This window comes from Carcharhinus amblyrhynchos, chromosome 26, assembly GCF_965287045.1.
Source record: "Carcharhinus amblyrhynchos chromosome 26, sCarAmb.v2.hapA, whole genome shotgun sequence".
Taxonomy (NCBI): Eukaryota; Metazoa; Chordata; class Chondrichthyes; order Carcharhiniformes; family Carcharhinidae; genus Carcharhinus; species Carcharhinus amblyrhynchos.
Genome location: NC_137349.1, coordinates 7,892,618 through 7,917,352, shown reverse-complemented (window position 1 = coordinate 7,917,352; position 24,735 = coordinate 7,892,618). Strand labels below are relative to the sequence as shown.

General features: G+C 40.2%; 1 protein-coding gene and 1 pseudogene across 4 annotated transcripts in view; both read right to left on the bottom strand.

Moving 5' to 3' along the window:
* The window catches only part of gng7 (guanine nucleotide binding protein (G protein), gamma 7), a 202,124-nt gene that overhangs the window by 96,555 nt on the left and 80,834 nt on the right, over positions 1–24,735 (bottom strand). The gene's annotated exons all lie outside the window — the stretch shown is intronic.
* On the bottom strand, positions 4,588–5,260 carry LOC145358896 (voltage-dependent L-type calcium channel subunit beta-4 pseudogene; annotated as a pseudogene).

Genomic DNA, 24,735 nt, shown 5'->3' with positions numbered 1-24,735 from the left:
CTGCACCTTGTATCACCTTGTGCCCACAAGCTGCAAGAACCTCATCTGTTGGGACAAGGGTTGAGGCTCCTCCACTTTTACCTTCTCAGTCCCATAACACCTCACTCAATCACACTAACATGAACCTGACCACGTACCAAATCTGAAGAATATAGATGAAGGATGTTAACTGCCAAGTGTCCGGGTATCTCTCCCCCTCCCTGATGCATCACAGTGTCTAGTTCAGGCTCCAGTTCATCAATCCTTTGAAGTTTAGGCTAAAGAAATTTATTCCAAATGTGGATTACAGTGATAGTCACCAGCTCTCATGTCATGTAGGACAGAGTCGAGAAGAAGTATTTACTCGAATGTCCATGAGTCATTAGACCACTGCATCATAAAGCAGTGGAAGCAGAGTCTTTAAAATATTTTTTAAGGCAGGGATAGACAAGATTCTTGACAAGCAGCAAGGGGGTGAAACATGATTGGGGAGACAGGAACGTGGTTTTGATATTACAAACCAGATCAGCCATTATCTTAATGAATGGCGAGTAGGCTGGAGCAGCCAAGTGGCCTACTCCTGCTCATTGTTTGTGGATCTGACAGCTGCAACATCACACACTGCCATCCTTAATGTTTTATTTAAACAAATAGGTTTCAAATGCTTTTAATTTACTTTAATCAAATTAGGAACTAGGAAATTAAAAGTAATCAGTAAATTACTTTTTTTCCTCTGTTTCTTCACATTTTGATTTTCTTCAAAATGCAGACCATCTATTCTGAATCCACAGATTCATCCCCATCTCTCCAAATTCTCACTGCTGTATCACTAATCCCTCTCAAGCCTTCCTGCTACTGTCTCGTACACGAGACTACGGGTCAACGAGCAAAAACATACATAATGGCAAATAATTTTAAAAATAATTGTTATAAAAACTGATTCAGAATGAAACAATGAATACTAGAAAATAATAGATATACATTTCATACACACTATCTGGCTGCTAGACTAACATTCTTGATATGCAAAATATTGAAATCAGAGCAATGGTTAGCTTCTATTTTCCCTGAACTATGTTTAATACAATTATAATGAAACTGTCCATAGATCATAGGTCACCCTCCTTTTTGCTCATTGATACTGTATTTTCAATTGTCAGTTGATAGTGCTTTTTAAAAAAAGGGTTCCAAGACATTAGTGAAGGCACCGTCACTCCACCTCCCATGACGGGCACGTTATGTAAATGAAATGATGCAGTCGCTGCATCAGAGATCAGGCCTTTATGCAGAGGGATCCCTCCCACACAGTTTCACACCACCTACACAATGAGATGCTAATCAACCTACATCTAAGTTCAAATTGTACTGGCACATGGTGTATAGTGGCTTGCTTGGTGTGCAACCCAATTGAAAAGAAAGCAGTGAATCAGTGATTAAAAAAAAATCAAGCCTTTGCACAAGAAAGGGTAAGGACTAGGGTTTCTTTAGTACAACTTTACCGAACAGCAGATTCACATACATGTCAAATGATGATTAGGGATTACATGGAGGCTGCATTGTTCAATGAACCCTCAGATGGCTGCAAAAAATGTTTTGGAAACTAATATATTTATTTTATAACAGATTTTATGCTAGAATGATAATACTTTCCAGATCAAGCCCAGGGGAACACAGTGAGACTATAGCAAAAGTTGCTAGGAGAGAAAATATTGGCATGCAGTGTAATGAGGCAATTCTTTTTTAAGCAGTCTGTATTTTCTTGGCATTTACTACCAAGGATTTGATATCATACAACTGAAGTAGGTTGAGATAGTTCATAAAATAGCACTGGTCAGACAAGTCAGACAATAACCACAGTCTACAGCCTGTGTTGGCTCAACTTTGCAAGAGAATTAAAACAAATGGTAACAGAACTAGGTTTTTTTTTTAAAAAGTGGTACCTAATTGTTCTTTTACTGATGTCCCTCCAGTCAAAATGAAAAATATGGATTGGCATTTTGGATATATTATTTTCCAGTTAGTCTGAAATATGGAAAATCATTTTGAATTTTTTTTGTAAATCTATTTGTTAGTGTTACAAGTAGGCTTACATTAATATTGCAATGAAAGTCCCCTAATCACCTCACTTCAGCGCCTGTTTGGGTACAAGTTTTAAAAAAGGACAGCATGGTGGCACAGTGGTTAACACGGCTGCCTCAGTGCCAAGGACCCAGTTCGATTCCTTGGGTCACATATCTTCCCCGTGTCCACGTGGGTTTCCTCCGGGTACTCCAGATTCCTCCCACACTTCAAAGATGTGCGGGTTGGGTTGATTGGCCATGCTAAATTGCCCCTTAGTTTCAGGGGGACTAGCTAAAGTAAATGCATTGGGTTATGGGGATAGGGCCTGGGTGGGATTGGTTGGCACAGACTTGACGGGCTGAATGGCCTCCTTCTGCACTGTAGGATTCTATAACTCCATGATAATTTAGCATGACTATTGTAGCTAACCAGCACGTCTTTCGGATTGAGAGAGGGAACCGCAGCACCCAAAGGAAAGATATGCAGACTCCTCACAGACAGTGACCCAAGCCGGGAATCGAACTTGAGTGTCTGATGCTGTATGACTGCAGTGCTAACCACTGTGCTACCATGTAATTGATAAAGCAACCATCTGGTTGCAATTTCACTCTACATCATACACCATTCACTCAGCATTTGCAGCTATGGCAACTTCAAGTGTTAGTCCTTGCTTAATGCCATCCTGTAAAATGTTGTTTTGTATAAACTTTGCCCTCTAAACATAACTCTGCATTTGTAATTATATTGCAATTATTTCACATGTTTACAGCCTGTCTGGGATGCATAACTCCTCTGTCAAGCCAGCAAGAACTGGGTCTTGGATAAGGGAAGGAGCAGTCAATTTTGGGAGGGCTTATGAACCGAAACAGGTTGTTTTGCACAATGTCACATTTTCCAGGAACCAGTTAAACAATGTTAAACAAGGACTTCCTGTACCAACAATATGATAGCCAATAACAACTTTGTGGACAGTTCTCGCTACTGTACTTGCTTTTTTAGATATTTACACTAAACACTGCTATGTTTTACTTAAGCATCCCAACATGAAGAATAAAAGCTAGCGTACTTGTGATGAGAGTATTTTTTCTGTGGACACTATTTCCCTGGGGAAATGTTATTTGGGGATCTGCGGATGACCAGTTGACACTGTTTCCGAAAACCGGTAAAGCATGGTTGTCCTATTTTGCATACGAAACTGGAGTAGCAAAGACAAAAGATGTTCTGTGCTTTTAATTTGATTTAAATTCACAGTAGGTTTACCAAAAGTCATAAGTAAACAATTTGGCCTCAGCCAATGTCACTCTGAAATCAGCTAATTCATTGTAGCTCAGAGAGTTAGTCCAAGGACTTCCTGGTTTTATGACTGACTTACAAATGATAGTGTATTGAATCATAGAACCATAGAAACTCTACAGTGTAGGAGGCGGCCGTTCGGCCCAACGAGTTTGCCCCGACCACAATCCCACCCAGGCCCTAACCCCATATCCCTATATATTTACCCACTAATCCCTTTAACCTACATATCTCAGAACTGAGAGGCAATTTTTAGCACAGCCGATCAACCTAACCCACACATCTTTGGACTTACAAAGAGTTCGCTTTAAGAGCTTTCAAAGCTGCCTTCAAAAAAAAAATTCATGTTTCTGCCTACCATTGACAGTTAGCACCCCAGCCTTGGGCAAGGGTAAGAAAAATGCAAAGGTTCCATTCCTGATCACTATCCTTTGATCCATTAAGTTCTGAGAGTCTAGACCAGCTAAAAAATTGTCTAGCACTAACCCCGAAGGTTGAACAGGCCAGAAACACAGTCACCACCTATCTCTATTCTACTCTTCTATGGAAAAGAATGATCCCAATGGTGGGGGAGTCCAGAACTAGGGGTCATAGTTTTAAGGTAAGGGGTAAAAGTTAGAATTGAGGTGATGAAAAATTTCTTCACCCAAAGGGTGGTGAATGTGTGGAATTCTCTACTACAGAAAATAGTTGAGGTCAAAACATTGATTTTAGGAAATTAGATATACCTCTCGGGGCATGGGGAGTAAGGCGGGGGGAAATCAGGATATTGAATTTGATGATGATCAGCCATATCAAAATGAATGGCATAGCAGACTCGAAGGGCTGAATGACCTACTTCTGCTTCTAGTTTCTATCTCAGACAGTACATTAAGACCAACCATTTTCCCAGGGGAGAAATGTCAATTACTTGGACATAGATTTAACGTGTGTGGTGGGGGGGGACGGTTTTTTGAAGGAGACGTGAGGGGCAAGGTTTTAAAAAACAGAAAAGTGCTAAGTGCCTGGAATGTGCAACCTGAGGTGGTGGAAGCTGATACGATGGCAACATTTAAGAGGTATCTTGACAGATACATGAAAAGGCAAGGGATAGAGAAACATGGACCACTTAGAGGCAAAAAAGGTTTCAGTTTAAGAAGGTGTCATGTGTCAGTGCAGGTTTGATGGGTTAAAGAGTCTATTCCCGTGCTATATTGTTCTTTATTCCTTTATTTAAGTCAGATTCTGAAGTAACTACAAATAAAATTTAGGAAGCTATTGATTTTTGAAATTGGTTAATGACATTGTAATTGATAGCCTTCCATCAAACTGGTGCTTTAGGAAGTCAGAGAGAGCCTTCTGCATCATGTCAGTAAGCTTGTAACCTTTCAACGATGGACCCACCAAAACAACAGGCCTCATGAGTGGCACTACATCATAAGGAGGAAAGTGTTCAGTCACTTTTCGCTTCTGTTTTGCGGACACCATGTCACCAAGGCTGGAAGAGGAGTTCCCACTGGATTTCCCAGTGTAAAAATGTTCCTGTCGAGATTTCTGCTCTCGTTGTATTCAGATGTTCAAGTTTGAGGGGGCTTGGGATGAATCCAATTTCACAGCCCTCTTTCACCAGTTGCCCTATCCTCCAGTCACTGTTGTACTTTTCTTTAATGTGTAGAAAGTCTTTGGCATCAAAAGTTATGACAGTTCCTTGGACTGGTACATCTTCATCCTGCGCTCTGCAATAAGTGACATTTGTTCTTACAGCAAATGCAACTGGTTTGGTTTTGGCTCTTTCAAGTTGTGCTGCTGCTTGCTGCTCTGATTCGCGACAGACTACATCACGATCTTCCTCCAGTTAAACGACAGGATCGGATGGCCTGCTTGCATAAGAGTCTGCTGAACCTGCCTCTGAGTCATCGAATCCACACAGGTACAGGTTGTTGAACATGGAGCTCTGATAAACCAGCACTGCTGATAAACACCACAGAACATAAATATGTCAGCCTGGCTGCAAATGGGGAGCCAGGAGGCCCAGGAACCCAGGGTCTGCCGATGTCTGTTACAGAGATGCAGCACGATAGCACAGTGGTTAGCACTCCTGTTTCACAGCTCCAGGGACCTGGGTTCGATTCCCAGTTTGGGTCACTGTCTGTGTGGAGTTTGCACATTCTCCTCGTGCCTGCATGGGTTTTGTCTGGGAGCTCTGGTTTTCTCCCACAGTCCAAAGATGTGCTGGTTAGGTTGATTGGCCATACTTAAATTACCCCTTAGTGTCCTGAGATGTGTAGGTTAGAGGGATTAGTGGGTAAAATATGTACAGATATGGGGGAAGGGCCTGGGTGGGACTGTGGTTGGTGCAGACTTGATGGGCTGAATGGCCTCTTTCTGTACTGTAGGGTTTCTATGATTGTACTCTGCTGGTTAAATGTCAGCTCAATACTAGTTGTTCATGTGCATTCAGTTGTGACAAATAAAAACTGATGTAATGAATCACAAATTGGCATTTTAAAACATTTTTTTTACTAGTTTTTAGCCTAAATTTACCCATCCTAATTAAACGCTAAAATAGGCAGGTCAAGGAGAACCTCTTCATCCATGTAATTTGTGCACATCAGCTCTCCTAAATTCAGGTCTAAAAAGGTGCACTGCAACTTATATATACATCTATCTTACTGAAATCATCAAGAAAGATTGAACGAGGACACGTTCAGTTTTAGTTTGTATCATAATTAGATACCGACATTTTCCCTTAAAAGCACATGCTGGTATGGTCAGTAATAATCTAATCAAGCACCACTCCCAAAATCCAATATTTATGTAAAACTTGAAAAAGAAAAAATTGGTTAGAAGCCAAATACTCAAACAAAGCAGGAGGCAGAAGTTCATGGTTCATTGCAAGTAATTAACCCCAAAATAAGGTCTGGTTAATGATGCCACAAGCAGGGAAATGAAACACTAAAAAGTGTTACCACTCTAGCAGAAATCCTAATAGTCAATTCAAGGACAATATCAAGGGGTCATATCTTAAACTATCCTTCGTAAAATATAATTTAAACTTATTAACCAGTGATAGTAGCAAAGTGCACACACTAAAGGGAAATGAATAATATAGTACTTGGCTTTCTAATCAATTTCAATAATTGAAAACTAAGATATGACACCAAACTAAGTTGAAGGAAATACACACGCGTACAACATACACTATGCATGCCCAAACAAGGAGGTTCCCACTCCACAGACACGCCTCCACTGCCCACAAGGTAATCCCCACCACAAGATTTCGTCAGCATGTTCCAACCACACAGTTTCTGTTCCATTGCTCATTCAGCCTGATGATCACTGTCACTGGAGAATTCCGTCAACTGAAATTGAGACTCTCTATTAACAATTCAAATGCTGGAAATAAAAATATGAAGTTGCTATGCCAATGTTCATTTTAAAAACAAAGCACCTTTCAATTTTGTAAATACAATTTTCCACTCAACTTTCATTCCTCTTCCATAAGTGCTGACTAAAGATAGGTTATAGTCCCACAGACATCAGTAGCCTCCAGTATCTTATCTGAGCAGCCATTTTTCCACCTTGTACCCTCAACACAGAACATCTTCCTTCACAGACAGCATCATATCTAAGCTGGACATTCAGTTAACATCTATGTATGTGCTTTTCAACAAGAGTTTGAGGCTATCCACTACTAATGTGTTACTGAGCTTCTATAGAAAATGTGGCCAAGTGCAAACCAGATAGATTGTTGAATCATTTTGTGAATATAATTAGCATTTCATTAATATAAAAGCAACATTGTACGGTAGTTTCAGGTACGAGAGAAATTTTCCAAGTATCAATTTCTTCGGCAGCATGGAACTGTGATGCTGTCAAGTCAATGTCCTTGGCGGATGTCCAATATTTTTTTTAAGATGCATGATTGCACAGAAGTTGGGAACGTGCCACATTGGGAACCAACAGGAAGCACAGAGGCAACGTTCCCTTTAAAATGTATCTCAGCCTTTTGGCTAAGATCAACTAGTATTGACATGCTGCACTTGGTTGAACTCGTTAGGTTACATTTTAGCTTCATTTGAAGCAATTTTTAAAAGCAACATCTCAGCTTTTTGGCTAAGATGCAAATGAGAACAAGCCTTGGAGGAGGAGCTATATCTACTCCAATCAGCTTGGATCATGTAGATCAAGCCCAAGATAGGTGGTGAGAGCCCTGTCTTGTCAGGTTGGATCGGGAATGTCTCAACTTGTTGAGACTCTGAATTAGTTTTGAATAAAAAAAAATGTATGGCTCTATCAATCTTAAAGGATACAACAAGCTACCTGCACATAGGTTAGAAAGAACATTATATGCTCAGTGTAAACGAAGTCCACTAGTCAAAACTGTGATCAAATGGAGATCTAATTTCAATTTTACTTCCATGTATGTGCAAGGCACGGATACAACTATCCTAACAATCATTGTCACACTTATATAAATTACTGGCACTTGGGCAAAGCAAGCCAACAATGCATTTGAAACGACTATAAGCTTTTAAATAAGAGAAAAGCGAAGTTAGAGAGCGTTTGCACAAGTTGATTTTAGAACGGAGGTGATATTTTCAAGTGACATTATTATTTTACATCCATAATTAGACTGGCTGGAGGACCGTGACACATGGTGTTCCACAGGGATCTGTACTGGGACCACTGTAGTTTGTGATATCTATAAATGACTTGGACAAAAACTAGATGGATGGGTTAGTAAGTTTGCAGATGACACAGATAGGTGGAGTTGTGAATAGTGTAGGTATCAAAGGACGCAGCGGGATATAGATCAGATGTAGATATGGGTGGAGTAATGGCAGATATAGTTTAATCCAAGTTTAAGGTGTTGTGGAGGTCAAATGTTAAGGGCAAGTGTCCAGTTAATAGCAGGACCTTGAATTGCACTGGTGTACAGAGGGATCTTGGGCTTCAACTCCATATCTCCCTAAAACTGGCCACACAAGTTGATAGGTGAGAGGGGGTAAGTTCAAAGGACATGTAAGGGCAAGTTTTTAAAGAGTGGCACATGTTAGGAACACTCTGCCGGGGTGGTGGTAGAGGCAGAATCGATAGGGGCATTTAAAGGGCTTTTAGATAAGCACATGAATACGCAAAGAATAGAGGAATATGGACCAAGGCAAGGCAGGAGGATTAGTTTAATCTGGCATTACGTTCAGCTGAAGGGCCTGTTTCTGTGCTGTATTGGTCTTTGTTCTAAGAGTGGCAATAAGACTTCAAGATACTGTTCTGCTATTTGCAACTCATTTATATTCACTATAAAGAGAAATGGTACTCAGATGACAGTTTAGCACAATAGACAGACACTACGTTACATGTGTAGGCCTAACCCTATTCTTAAATCTACATCTAAACAGATGCACTTTTCAGCAAGAACCATTGGACAACATTAGGAATGGGACATTTGCATGCCTTTTCTCCTCCTAATGGTTCAGAGCAGCTATAGCTCAAATAGATCAGGCACTGAACCTGAAATTTATTTTCAGTACACTTAACAATTGGACAACTCGGGTAACTATAGTCATAATGCAGAATTTGATTTTTGCATGTGTACATTTGCATTAATGTTTTTATTTTCACTAGTAGAGTGAACATTAAGGACATTAAAAATAGCAGCAGATTGATCGGATAATCTGATAAGTAACACTTCCTGTTTTTGCTAGCATAAGCCTCTCTTGCACAGCAGCTTGGAACGTGTGTGTTGCTGTGCATTTGGTTCCAAAATGACAGAGTTACAGTTTACAATCCAGCCCTATTCCATTCAAAACAACACTTCTGGATTTAAAGAATCATATTTCCCAGGATATTTTCCTGTTCCTCATACTGAAAGAATCCCCCCCCCCCCCCCTTGAACTATACGACTGTAAGTATAACACCTTTAGTCTTCTGGTACCTTGGTTCAAGCGGACATTCCAGTTGTGTGGAAGTAAGCAAATATCAGCAAGCTATACTGTGTAGCGAATGGTAGCAAACGTACAGACAAACCCAGTCCTGTTGTAACATGATTTCCATACACATCTTTTCAAGTCAGTCGTAAATTGGTGACCCAAGCAGCTCACTCGCTCATGGCATGGAAGCACACTATAGGAGTACTGGTTTTGCGAAAGGGAAATCAGCTCTAACCAATTTATTGGAGTTCTTTGAAGTAACATATGCTGTGAATAAGGGTAACCAAGGTACTGTATTTAAGACTTTTGATAATGTGTCATAGCAAAGGTTATAACAAAAAAATCTCATGGTGTAAGGATAACATATTGACATGTTTAGATTTGCTAGCTAGAGGAAAGAGGGTAGGCATAATGACTCTTTCTAGTTGGCAAGATGTACAAGTAGCTTGTCACAGAACAGTGCTGGGGCCTCAAAACATATAATGTACGTAAATGACATACGAAGGAACTGAAGGCATGGTTGCTAAATTTGCTGATGACACAAAGACCGGTAGCATAGTAAGATGTAAAGAGGACAAAAGGAGGCTATAAATGGAGTTGATAGGCAAAGTGAATGGGGAGAGTCTTGGCAAATGTTGTATTATGTGGGAAAGTGTGAAATTGTCCATTTTGGCAAGAAATAAAAGCATACCATTTAAATGGCGAGAGATTGTAGAGCTCCGAGTAGCAGGAGGGATCTAGGTGTCCTCATGCATTAATCATAAAAAACTAGTGCGCAGTTATTAGGAAAACCAGAATATCATTTATTACAAGGAGAACTGAATTGAATGTAGGGAGATTATGCTGCAGTTATGCAAGGCATTGGTGAGAGCATGTCTGAAGTACTGTGTACATCACTAATCTCCTTAGTTAATGAAGGATGCAAATACATTGGAAGCACTTCAGTCATGGTTTAAAACTAATAACTGGATTGAGCAGTGCCTTTTTCAAGGAAAGGTTGGATAGACTAGGCTTGTGTCTGCTGTTTGCCAAGTGGCCTAATTCTGTTCCCAATTTGTATATTTGTATGTAGTGCTCTAACTACTGCATAGTCAAATCCTATTCTAGCTAATTCAATTAGTAAATAGCATCTAATGACATTTGTGTGACAATTTAGTGTACACTAAGTCATACATTTAACCACAAAGCCAAAATATTAAAACATTTTTTAAGTATAAACAATTCAGATCCCTTTCTCCAACCCCAACCTAGAAAACTACCACATGCTTTAAAATTTTTATGTCATGAAGTCCCATGGGTTGTTTACCACATTGAGTTTATCTCAACCAGTGCAGCAGCAGAGTGCTCCAACTGCCACTGCACTGGCAGATTAAGGAAAGGAAAAGAAAAAAACATCAGTAATTTGGAGCAGGAACATTGTTAGCTGGACTTCTACTGGAAACAGCATACATGGCTATTAGGTGAGAATATAGCTAGGGCTCTCTGTAATGCCCTCACCAAAACACCATCAGTTCCAAAAGGACAACATTCAGGGTTAGATGATGTGGTTGGGATTGAGAGAAATAACATTATTTTCATTATCTTCTGATCTGTATTTGGTTCATAACCTGTTAAAAGCAGGAATGTTAGCAAACATGTTTTTTTCAGGTTTGTTGCAATTTTAGAAAGTGAAACAGTGAAAATAATAAAGTAGTACTGAGGCACTCCAGGAAACAATGAATAGACAGACTATCAGCACTGAACATAATAATAGTTGATGGAGGGGAAGTGCGAAGTGAATAACCACGTACAATACACAACACTGCGTAAACTGAAGAAAATCTGTATCCCCAGAGGTTCTGCCTCATATGTTGCATATATAGGAGCATTATTTTAATCTGAATTCAAGGAGACTGAAAAATTGGGGTGTACAAATCCAGCTGTGGGAAAAGGATCCTGATGTAGCAGTGCAAACTAGGTGCTGACTCAGGCTGTTGGAACGAGAAACAAGCCTAATAAAAATGCAACTAGAAAATCGAGTTTCTAGAATCTTGTTTTAAAATTATAATACAAAAGAAATTCCTGGTAATGTTGTTTGTTGCAAGACAACAACACCCATAATACGTAATATCGCTGGAATTCTACTGCCCCGCCTGCCACGGGAATTGGAGTGGGTGAGGGGAGGACAATGGGAAAATCCGTTGACCTCAAGCAGTACTTTCCACTCTCAGGTCAAGCGAAGCCAGAAAATCCCACCCTATATTTTAGGATTTCCATGGTGCATCCTATGAGCAATTCTGAACAGAGTGCATTATAAGTTTCCTGAATACTCTGAGCTGATGCAGCTGGTCAATTATTTGTACACACTACTAAGAATAATATTTCTACAAAGTTTCATTTAAATTCACTTTCAAGATGAATTATTGCACACATATTCAGCATGACTTTAAATGAGCAATTCAGCTGTGTGCAAAAGAAATCAAAAAATGTGCTATTCATTTTAACTATTCTCTTCTGAAATAGTGCGCTGTGGAAGAATCAGACTTTGAGACATACTGTAATGGGAAGATACATTGGAACTATAGCTCTTGAATATTCTGTTATGGATTCGGTAGCGTTCACAGAAACAAGCACCGTGTTCAATTGGCAATGAAATAAGATTCTTCCCTCTCCCCGAAGGTGCAAAAAATGAGTACGTGAAGTTGTGAATGCACACTTTACTACCTTGTAGGATCAAGAGAAATCAGAGTACAAGTACAACATGATAAGCGTAAGCAGCTATATTTTTTACAGCTTGGTGACATTTTAGAAGCTAAGGGCCAAAATCAACCAAAGCTGAATATAACAAGCTTGCTCCTTGGAGGAACCGTCAGTTTGACAAGCTACACACTTTTGCAAAAAGACAAGTTTCTTACACTTGCATGATAACATTGCATTCAAACTTTGTACCAACAGGGCTCCCTTTTCATTGATAGTGAACTTATGCTACAATTAAACAGAATACTGATACTAAATCAGAGGTCCAGATTTTGTGATGTCAGTAATGGCACTGCATTCAGTGCAAGTGGATGCCGCAGAGGGTGCATAATCTCTGGGATGTCCATATGCACACTGTAGTGAGCAAAACTAATGGAACCAGCAGGAATTTGGGCTATTTGTCCACTAATTATGAATTAATTACACTTTAAAATTTGAGACGCGTGTTTCCTGGCACAACAAGCTCTCCTCAATTTGTGAATACTTAATGAGGAGACCCAACCCAGAAAGGATCTTTGAAAGTTAAAATTATTTTTTCTCCCCAAAACATGAAACTATAAAAGTCTTACAGGGTGACTTCTTAAAAATCTGACAAAGCAATTATATTGTAAAACTTTAATTTTGTTAAAACAAAATCAACATTTACCAAATCTGATTTCCCACTGCTTTATATTTGACAGCAACTGTATCTTTTATCTTGCTTGTGATACAGTGATGGCCACAATTGCCTTTATTAACTTCTGTAACACAATACTTCTGGGCCACAGCAGCTGGGAGGGAATCCTCTCAGGATGAACAAAATCCTTGCCATAAGGATTGCAAAAGGCTCATACATTGAATAAAACAATGTTAGCAGGAGAGAGCACAGTTGCTAACTGCAAAAAAACTGGGCCCTTTTGCCCAGACTACACCAAATATGTATTTATTAATATTATCTAAACAGGCTAACAGCACATTGCACTGAACCTCAGTTTTTTCCCCAAATTGGTACAGATAAAAGCAATCCCAGCATGGCTGTTGTTTAACTCCAACAATTTGTTCACAAAATTATGAAATCTGGGCAAATTAGATCCAAATACAATTTTCTTACAACATAGAATTTAAAGTTATACTTCCAAAATAGCTTTGATTTACACAGCGTCTTTCAGAAACTCAGAATTCTTAAACTGCTTCATAAACAACTAAGCACTTTTTAAATATAGTCAAAACTGTAACATAAAATTTACCATGGCCAGACTGCACAAAGTACAGTCCTACAAACAGCAATGAAAGCATAATAGATCTGTTAAGTAACCGTGTCTCTCTTGCACAAATACCATCAGACCTGCTGTGTATTTCTGTTTTTATTTTAGAATTACAGCATATGCAATATTTGGCTTGTGTACAGGGGGAACTTTTCTTCCTGGGAAAGAAAGAAGATGGAGTAGATCACCAGCAGGAATGCAGAATGAGAAAACTTACTGGGTTTGAAGGAGGAATAAGACATGTTCTTGTGGAAAGACTGAAGAAATTGGATTGTTCTCCAAAGGGCAGAGAAAAGGTGAAGGGGAGATTTAGCAGTGATGGTCAAAATTATGACGGGTTCGATTAAAAGGAAAGTCAGTTTCTACTGGGCGGTGCATATTTAAAGTAATTTGCAAAAGAACCAAAAGAGGAGACTGGGAAAATAAAAACAAATACCCACAATGTTTGGAAATTGCAGTTCATTGCCTGAAAGGGAAGCAGATTCAATAGTAACTTTCAAAAGGAAACTGGATTCATACCTGAAAGTAAAAATTTGCAGGGACAGCAGGAAAGAGGGAAGAGTGCGGTCAATTAAATAGCTGTGCGTTTTCTTGCTCTATAACAATGAGCCAAATCTCTTATAGAATTTTATGACATTGAACTCAGAATTTAGAATGCAGAGAATATTGTGGATAGGTGGCTACAAGGAGTTTATAGAGTCCTGATACAAAATCAGAGCTCAAATTTTGCAATGTCTGTGATAGCAAAATAGCAAACTGGATGCTGGAGAGAACGTATAACTTCTGGGGTGTGCACATTCACTGATACAAGGCTACTGTAAACCAGATGTCATCATCACACCCAAATTTCAAAAGAAAGTTTCATGGTGTCTCTCACAGCACGATTATTGTTTTAGTTTAAATTAGAATTATTTTGACAAGCTAACTAAAAATACATTTACAACAACTAGCAGAGCCTTGCAAAACTAACAATATACTTAACAAATTTCATCATCTCATCTGCCATGCCACTTGCTCCCACTCCTGCTGTGCCACTCGTATGCCATCCCTTTCATCCCATGCCACTTCATCCAACACATTTCTATTATGATTCTTATCCTATAGTCAAATTATACTTGAACAATCTCTTCATTGCATTGACCTCTCCCACGTAACAATTAAGAACATAAGAACATAAGAAATAGGAGCAGGAGTAGGCCATCCAGCCCTTCAATAAGATCATGGCTGATCTGTCATGTCTCAGTTCCACATTCCCGCCCTCTCCCCATAACCCTTAATCCCCTCTCTTATCAAAAACCCATCAACCCGCGTCTTAAAAATATTTAGTGAGGCAGCCTCCACCACCTCAACGGGCAGAGAATTCCAGAGATTCACCACCCTTTGAGTGAAGAAGTTCCTCCTCAACTCCGTTCTAAACCGCCCCCCCTTTATCTTGAGGCTGTGCCCCCTAGTCCTACTGTCCTCTCCACCTCTATCCTATCCATCCCATTCATCATCTTATACGTCTCAATGAGATCTCCCCTCATTCTTCTAAACTCTAACGTGTACAAGCCTAGTTTATTCAGCCTCTCCTCATAGCTCAACCCCCTCAACTCCGGTATCAGCCTAGTAAACCTCCTCTGCACTCCCTCCAAGGCCAAAATATCCTTGCGTAAGTGCGACGACCAAAACTGCACACAGTACTCCAGCTGCAGCCTCACCAATGCCCTATACAGCTGCAGCAAGACCTCCCTACTATAATTAAGACTGGGGGTTAGATGGGACAGGTTTTCCCTGATCAGTGTGATCAAATGCAGCAAAACATATGCATGTGCACAGGCACATGCAACCCATCTTCTCACAATTAAGTTATAATATTCAAATTTTGCAAGAACAATGTGAAATGGCTTAAAAACATTAAATCCACTGACTGGTATAGTCACAGCTTTGACCCATGTGATGCGATGCTAACAGATTTCGGCATAGGCTGCAGTGAAAGTACCAAAATTGGTTTTGAAATCCATTGGCTTTGGAGGAAACAAGATTTAGCAAGATTTTACAACTGACTACAACACTGACTTGTGTCAACTTTGTACACATGGATGATTGGGCCTGCTATGGTGATCCTCAATGAAATATAAATTCTCACTTTTCAGGTTTGTGTGTGAAAAAACTTAGAATGAACTGAATTGTAAACACTATTTTAATAACTTCCATTATGATGTTACACAAACAATGAAGGAATGCTAGCCGAGCCACTGGAAGAAGTCAGTGCTCACTTTAAGCAAAACCATGGAATATTTAACTTGTCTGTACTAGCAAAATGGAGTCTCCATTGAATATGCCCAGTCAGCTCCAAAACATTTTCAGTACTGCACTGAATATCAGCCTAGATCAAATGGGTTCAAATCAAGCTTTAACCCACAATCTCTGACTCAGTGGTGAGGTGCAACCAATTTACTTAACCTGACATTTGTGCCTTCTGAAAGAAAAATTTGGCACGGTATGTGGAGTCCAAATGTTATGTGTGGTTTTGGTGGTGAAGGTCTCCCCAGCGCAAATAACATGACGGGATTTTAAAAAATTATACTGACAGAGTTTCTACCCCTTCTTGACAGCAAGCAGGGTGTAACAAAGCACTTAGCTTTGGTTGAAAATGCTTACGTGATGGCCTTCCCCCACCTACTCCTTACATACAGACCTCACCAGAACAGTATGCCCGACAGTTTCCCCCTACACATTTCACACTTCTGCATTCTGCAAGTGCCCACAGTACTTCGAGAAAGACAAGTGTGAAGATACAAATAAAACATTATGTGCCTTTCCCCAATTTTCTCCCCATCTGTCTTGAGATATGGTTTGTTTGGTACACTTTCACAGACACCTTTAAGATGCGATCATGCAAGAATCCTGTCTTTGGATCCTATTCTTGGATCTGTAAATGCTGATATAACATCAGTGATTTAAACTTTTTTTTGGAGTTAAGTGGTTCAGGAATTAAATATTATCTTGGTAGTAGTCACATGTGTAAGCAAACATGGGAGCAGCAAATAAGATGAACAACCAGCTGCCGAGCTTTTCTAATGTTGGTTGGAGGAAAATCTTAACAGGATTTCAGGATAGATTTTCTCATTCTTGAAATATTGCTATTGAATCTTTTACTTTAAAAGTAAGACAATCACATGGGACCTTGGTTCGACACGATTAGGAGTACAGAAATACAGAGGGACCTGGGAGTGCAGGTTCACAAGTCTATGAAGGTTGCGACACAAGTAGAGAAGGTTGTGAGGAAAGCTTATGGAATGCTCGCCTTTATAGGAAGGGGTATAGAGTATAGGAGCTGCCGTCTAATGCTTCAGTTGTACAGAACGTTGGTTAGACCGCATTTGGAGTACTGCATCCAGTTCTGGTCACCTTACTACCGGAAGGACGTGGAGACTCTGGAGAGGGTGCAGAGGAGGTTTACCAGGATGTTGCCTGGCATGGAAGGACTGAGTTACGAGGAAAGGTTGGAGAAACTGGGACTTTTCTCCTTGGAAAGACGGAGATTAAGGGGAGACATGATAGAGGTATATAAGATACTGAAGGGAATAGATAGAGTCAATAGTGATAGGCTGCTCCCTAGATTGGGTACAATTACGAGAGGTCATGATCTAAGGGTGAGGGGGGAGAAGTATAATTTGGATATGAGAGGAAGGTTCTTCACGCAGAGGGTCGTGGGGGTATGGAACGCGCTACCGAGTAGGGTGGTGGAGGCAGGCACGTTGGACTTGTTTAAGGTTTACTTAGATAGACATCAGCAAAACGAGGATGGAGGGTTACAGTAGGGGGTATTAAATAGGGTCAGAGCCTCGGGAGACACCGGAAATGCAGACTTACATGTTAACGTTTTTGTCTTTTTATTCCGCAGGTGGCGGTCCACCTTGTTGTCAAACAAGGGGCATGCACACAGTGGGTCGTGCGTGGGCTGCTCTTGGAGGTTCCGGGAGTGGCCTAGTACTTCGTGTCGGTGTGTGTGCTTGATCCTGGACCAGCAGACAGGCGCCGCAGCAGCTCAGTGACTAGCACTGCTAGCTGTGCAGATACATGGATTTGGGCCTGTGTCTGTGGGAGTTTGCGCATTCTCCCTGTGGTTGCGTGGGTTTCCTCCGGGCGCTCCGGTTTCCTCCCACACCCCAAAGATGTGCTCTTAGGCTGATTGGTATACCAAATTAACACTATTCTCCCCTGAATCTGGCTAAGTTAGGGGTTCCACTCGCATACACGCAGGGCAGGGTAGGTGTAGGAGGATGCGGCGGCGCGGGCTCGTTGGGCTGAAGGGCCCGTTTCCCGTGCTGGGTTGTTCTTTGACACCTCATCTATTAGAAAGCACTTCAGACAATGCAACATTTGCTCAAGATGGTTTGAAATGCTGGGAAAGAAACTAAAATCCATTCAGTTGAGCAAGAAAAGTAAATCAATATTAAATAATGGTTCTGTCACGTTTGTGTAACTCAAAATATAGCTGTGTCCCAAGTAAAGGAACTGAAAGGCACTTCTACAGATATCCAAAATAAAAACTGAAAATGTTTGAACTACAGATTCTATCTGAACTGAGTAGAGAAAGAAAGAGAATTAACACTTCAGATGAGCTTTCATCAGAACTGGAAAAAGTTAGAGATGCGACCAGTGTAAAGCATGAAACAGAAAGGATGGTGAATGCAGATAGTCTGAAACAGGAAGCAGAGATTAAATAACAAAAGAGATGATAGCAATAAAGAAAAATAAACAAAAAGATGGATCTAGAGGTGTTGTGGGAACAGCAGAATCATCAACAGCTGCCATCCAAAAAAAAAAGGGGCAGGAATTATAATTTTTTGTTAAACTCAAAACTGAGCCTGAAACACGAGATGCTGTTCCTCAAGGTTACAACAGGAATAGTGTATGAGAAAGCAGACAACAGGGCAAGAGTAAGCTTGGGGTGGAAAACATAGGTGATAAGTAACTGGAAGCTAGGGGTTACCTAATCTAGGCGAATATGGGCTGTGTCTGTGTAAGTCAGATGTGTCTGCATGTATGTCTGTATCTGTCCTGCGTGTGGACAGGAAGAAATGCAAGGAGGAGATTTTGCTAAGGTCAGACAAGCCTTAGGGAGGGAAGTGAGGAGTGGAAGTAGGGCCCACTTGAGGCACCTTGGGGGAGGATGCCTCCAATGGAAACAGGGGACCCACAAAAGGAGGGTTAGCTAGGAGAGTAATTGCTAGCAAAACTTCAGACAGCTGCCTCCATTGTAATTTTACTCTGGAAAAAAAGACAATAAAATACTACCTCAAACGATCAATAAATTGGTAGTATCATTGGTGAAATTACAATGCTGCTCATTATTTACTACATTACTAAAGTTCTGTATGATCTGCAAACTTTGAACTACTTCCAAAAGCCATGTCCAGAGCTACAAAAAAAGAAAAACAATGGTCTTAATACTGACCTATGGGACCACACCACCGCCATAATTTTACCCCTGCCAACATACTTCTATCCAGTCAGTAAAACATCCATTTACCATTACCCATTGCCTTTATCCCTTGGCCAATAACGTACCCAAGTTATCACCTTCCCTTGTGCTTCTATTTTTCCCAAACATGTCCATTATGTGATGCAATTTATGCAAGTCTTTATATACATCATCTACTGCACTCGCTTCATCAGCCTCTCTGTATTTCAACATTAATCAGTTAATCTGTTTTTTTTAAATAAGGAGAGAAAATGCTGGAGATACCAGCAGGTCAGGCAGTATCTGCAGAGATGGAAATATTTCAAGTCAATTACTTTTCATCAGTTCTGTTTTACATTTCAGGTTTCCAGTTATCTGCAGTTTTGTGCTTTAATTAAATCTATGCTGATTATCCATTATTAACTCTCCCTTCCAGTGTGAATAAATGTTATCCTCAACAATGATTTCTCTTGTCATTATAAGCCAGGTAATAAACGGTTTATCCATGTTCTGTATTCTGGGAATCACAGTACCCCCATCACACGCAGTCAGTAACAGCACAGGGTGTATGTAGCATACACTTTGAGAATTTAGTCAAAAAAGCCACAGAGATGCTGTTCAATTTGCAATTATATTTCTCATTCCTTAGGTTCCCAATTTAAATTTAGTAGGTTCTGCAGTTTAGAAAGTTTGTGGTACTGATTGGTGAGTCAATGATAAATCAGAATACCCGCACAGTGGTTAACACTGCTGCTTCATCGTGCCAGGGGCCCAGGTTCAATTCTGGCTTCGGTCACCGTGTGTGGAGTTTGCACATTCGCTGTGTCATAGTCATTAAGGTTTACAGAATGGAAAGAGGCCCTTCGGCCTAACTTGTCCATGCTGCTCTTTTTTTAAGCCCCTAAGCTAGTCCCAAAGCCTGCATTTGGCCCATATACATATAAGGTGGGTATAGAGGGATAACTACCTAAATGCTTTTAAAAAGACAAAATTGTACCTGCCTCTACTACTGCCTCTGGCAGCTTGTTCCAGACATTCACCACCCTCTGAAAAAAAAACCCCTCTGGACATTTTTGTACCTCTCCCCTTAAACCTATGCCCTCTAGTTTTAGACACTCCTATCTTTGGGAAAAAATATTGACTATCTATGCCCCTCTTTATTTTATAGACCTCTATAATATCACTCCTCAGCCTTCTACACACCAGAGGAAAATGTCCCAGTCCATCCAGTCACTCCTTATAACTCAAGCCATCAGGTCCCGGTAGCATCCTAGTAAATCTCTCCTGCACGCCTTCTAGTTTAATAATATCCTTTCTCTAATAGGGTGACCAGAACTGTACACAGTATTCTAAGTGTGGCCTCAGCAATGTCTTGTACAACTTCAACAAGACACCCCAACTCCTGTGTTCAATGTTCTGATTGAATGAAACCAAGCATGCTGAATCCCTTCTTCACCACTCTGTCTACCTGTGGCTCCACTTTCAAGGAGCTATGAACCTGTACCCCTAGATCTCTGTTCCACAACTCTCCCCAACGCCCTACCATTAACTGAGTAAGTCCCGCCCTAGTTCAGTCTACCATATGCATCACCTTGCATTTATCTAAATTAAACTCTATCTGCCATTTGTCAAGATCCAGTTGCAGTCGGAGATAACTTTCTTCACTGTCCATTACGCCACCAATCTTGGCGTCATCTGCAAACTTCCTAACCATGTCTCCTATAGTCTCATCCAAATCATTAATATAAATGACAAGTAACAGTGGACTCAATTGATCCTTGAGGCACACTACTCATCACAGGCCTCCAGTTTGGAAAACAACCCTCCACAATCACCCTCTGGCTTCTGTCATCAAGCCAATTTAGTATCCATTTAGCTACCTCACCCTGGTAGGAGAGTTTCCTCCCACATGCCAAAGATGTGCGGGTTAGGTTGATTGGCCATGTTAAATTGCCCTTTCATGTCAGGGAGACTAGCAGGGTAAATACATGGGGTTGGGGGATAGGACCTGGGTGGAATTGTTGAGTCAGGCTCAATGGTCCAAATGGCCTGCTTCTGCACTGTAGGGATTCTATGAAACATGTTTGCACCTGTATGCAAACTAGTCTGATTGATTTAAAATTAATGCGAACCAATTGGCTCCACGCAAATCATTGAAGATTTATTTAATAATAAGTATGCAGGAATAGAGAGATCAATTTAATTTGCTTTCAACCGACCTAATTTCAGTGGGGGTCTTAAGTGTATTTTTTAATAAACACCCTTCTCTGGTCTTGCACCAATTCTGAATTTTTCCAATGTGATAATTGCCATTCAGTACCAGACTGAACCTCAAACTCAGCTGTGTGAACCTTTTCAGTTTACCACTACCAAGTGGTGTTAGAGGAGGGAGGTGATATGCTGGTCTTGATATGGCATAATCTCTCTTTTCCTCTGTCCCTCAGAATTGGTTCTTCATGTTTCTTCTGTCAACAACAGAATCACTACAATCAGCAATTTCCTGTTACCAGGAGCTCCAGTCAGATTGTTCTTTAGGTATATTTTTAATGATATTACTAGTGGACGTTGCTGTTACTCTTTTTATGGTCAAATGCCCCATCAGGAATATCTAGTTTGAGCAATGTGAATATTTGAAATGCCGGTAATGTGTATTACTTCATCTCTGAATTATTAAAAAGATGAAGGGAAACTACAGAGGAAAAAGATTCCAAGCCATGTACTCAATTGGGAGTACAGAACTAAAAGACTGAACACTCCCATGCTAGTGAACAGGTCTTTTCTTTAAATCGAAAGTTTGCAAAAATCTGGTTTGATTGATGTAGATGGTGGAATAGAACTCAGTTAGCATGATTATCAGTTGGTGAACTTAACTAGCTTTTACGGAAGGCCACTGATTGAAACATCAAGTTGGGGGGCCTCGCTTACAGGGAGGAAAAGGTAGCATGCAGAAGCCAACTTCCTTCAAAGTCAGCACAGCGAAGCATCTAGAGCAGCTGTGGAGGAGGCCACAATCACCAACAGTCCCTCTCAAGAGAGATCAGTCATTAAATAGTACAAACTAAGTTTCAGAAATCCACCTAAAAGGAGAGTCAAAATCAAGGCTACAGCTTTTAAAAAAGAAGTCCAACCCGAATCTACAAGATTTATTTCCCAATACCATTGTGGGAATCTAAAGCAGGAAAACAAGAGGGAGATAAGCTGAAATGTCACTTTAGGTAAATCAAGTCTGGTCTGTATTTATGTTCTCACAGCTCCTATTAAGCTATTGCAAATGAGGCATGAGAACAGGTCAAGCCAAACGCACGTTCTGGGAGTGTGGCACCAAAGAGGGGTACTTTTGAATACGTATAAAACGTATTCAAAAATACTTATAGAAATCACATTAGACCTTTCAGTGAGCTAATCCAAAAACAAAAGTCCAAATTTCCCTACCTAATCTCACAATCAACTGGCATTCAACAGATTAAACAAATTTTTAATTTTTTGGGAATCCTTTCTGCTGCATAAAAATATGCTTCTCAATTCTCCTTTGAACTATTTCTACTGGAAGTCAAAACCTAACCAGTCCAGAGCAATGCATTTTTGAGGTTTTTATAACCTGATCATTTCAAGATGGCAAATTATCTGAATGAAAAAAGATAGCTGGTGAATGATTCATACATCGACAGAAGAAGCCGAGACCTTACTGTAATTTCAAGGATTTTGACATAATGGTTACACTTTGTAGCTGTGTACTTTCCTCTCCAACTATTTTCACAAGTCATAATCAGAAATAGAGAAAACACCTGAAGAATGATCACAAGCCTAAAAGTTAAACCCAAGTATTAATTCACCTCAAAAATGAAAAAAAATCACAAAAAGGATAATGACAAGTTGAAGTAAATTATCCAACTAGAGTTTGGTTATAAAAGGCATAAAACCAAAACAATGTACAGTTCAAAAGGAGGCCATTCAACCCACTGCATCTATTGTGGCTGAAGCAACCAAAAATTATTCCCATTTCCATGCTCTCATACTCCTGTACCCTTAGTTTCGAACATTCATTTCTCTCAAAAGTGGCTATTACCTCATTCACTCCCAATGTACATAAGGGAGAAATTGTGCAAAGAGGGAGGAGTTAAAAAGAATGTTCAGTTATAACAAATCATAGTTGTGTGTGGAGATGGATTGGCCAATATATTAACCCATATCTACAGAAAATATTACAAAACTGTGATAAATAAGTATGTGCATATGAAATTAAATGAATAATGAATTGTCATATCAATCCTGGGTCACTGGTAGTACTCTGGCCTATAAATTGGGCCAATTAAAAGATCCCACTCTAGTTTTTGAGCACGTAATCCAGCAGCACTTGAATACTGCACGTCAATTCAACATGTTAAATGGAGGCCTGATGTGTGTGCGTGCGTTTGCGCGTGTGGGGGGAGTGCGGAGGGGCAGGGGTCGTTGTCGTCGTCTATCCTTGGCTTGCTAGTGTTCTGTTGGCCTCAAACCATTAGATCTAAACAATTTGTCCTTCTTACATTCACCCCATTCATTTGTTCAAAACCTATTACGTTTTGAACTTTTCCTAGTTCTGATGAAAGGTCGCCCTAGATCTGAAAGATTAACTCTATTTCTCTCCTCAGATGCAGCCAGACCTGAGTAATTTTAGCATTTTGATTCCATTTGGTTTTGCATCGTCTTGCATTAGAAGCATTGGATTAGTTAGTGAGTCAGTTGATGCACTATTTCATGCTTCATGCACAATGGCCACTGATATGAATTGTGCGTAGCTATGTCAGAGAATACAGTTCTGATGAAGGGACATCCAGACTTGAAACACTGGCTCTATTCTCTATCCACAGGTGCTGTCAGACTTGCTGAGATTTTTCAGCATTTTCTGTTTTTGTTTCAGGTTCAAGCACGCACAGTAATTTGCTTTTATACAGCATACCATGTTAGGATTATGTTCTGAGGGAGGCAAAAAATTGGGTTGCAAGGGAAGAACTAAAGGAGTCAGCTTGCTAGTAACAAACACCTGAAAAGAGCTACTGACAAAAAAAGGGTGCAAGAGTTTTCTGTGGGAAAGGTAGACAGCATTAGCAATTAGAGCATCCAAGGAAGGACTGGGGTGAAGAAGAATTAAATTTCCTCTATGTTCCAGAGGATGATTTCTCCAACAGGGTCCCTGATTATAAATCAGAAATTTCCTTAGCAATGAGTGAGGTGAAGGAAGGGAAAACTGCTGCCATTGGAGAAGCAACAGGCAACTATGGGTCTACCTTGGAGAGCAATCTTCAAACCTGAGGCAGGTAAAATGAAAAGATAACTGAATACAAAAGTGAGATACAGTGCAACCCTGAAGTATTATAAAAAGTAACTACTGCACTTGCAGAAATAACAGAACTTGCACATTAATTATTAAAACGCGATTCATTTTTTTCCCCTTTCTGGAGCCCGTGGTTCATGCCGAGTCCTAAAAATCTATTCCCAATTACAAAGCAAAAGTGCAGCTGACAAAAAACAAAATCAAAATCTTCTCACACTACAGCTTGCCTTTGGAAGCATAGGTCCGACTTATGCTGTTTACTGGCAGTACAAATCAACTTTTTCATGGGTCTTGTCAAGTCCCACCTGAATCAGGAACCCGATTCTGGCCAGATTATGATTAGCACAAAAGAGGAAATAGAGAACAATATTGCAACAGTATAGAAGAAATTTATTTTATGGCTGACTGAGACTCCAACTATTTATTCCTGTCACTGAATCGAAACGTCTATTCTTCACCTCCTGTGGCGGACTGGAGACTGAAATTAGTGCAATGACTGCTAGATGAGTGCATCTCCTGTTGCTCAGTGGTGCAGCTCCAACATGCTGCATAGCTATGCCACTGAAGCCTAAACTTCCTACTTTTAAAAGTTCAATGAAACAATTCAGACCTTATTAGAATAACCAATTCATGCTCTATTCACCTTAAACTCCATAAGGCCAGTCCTCCTGAAACTGTCTTTACTAACAATCGAGTGTACGTTTCTTATACAGCATATACCCGAGTATTAGTTGATCTTGTGTA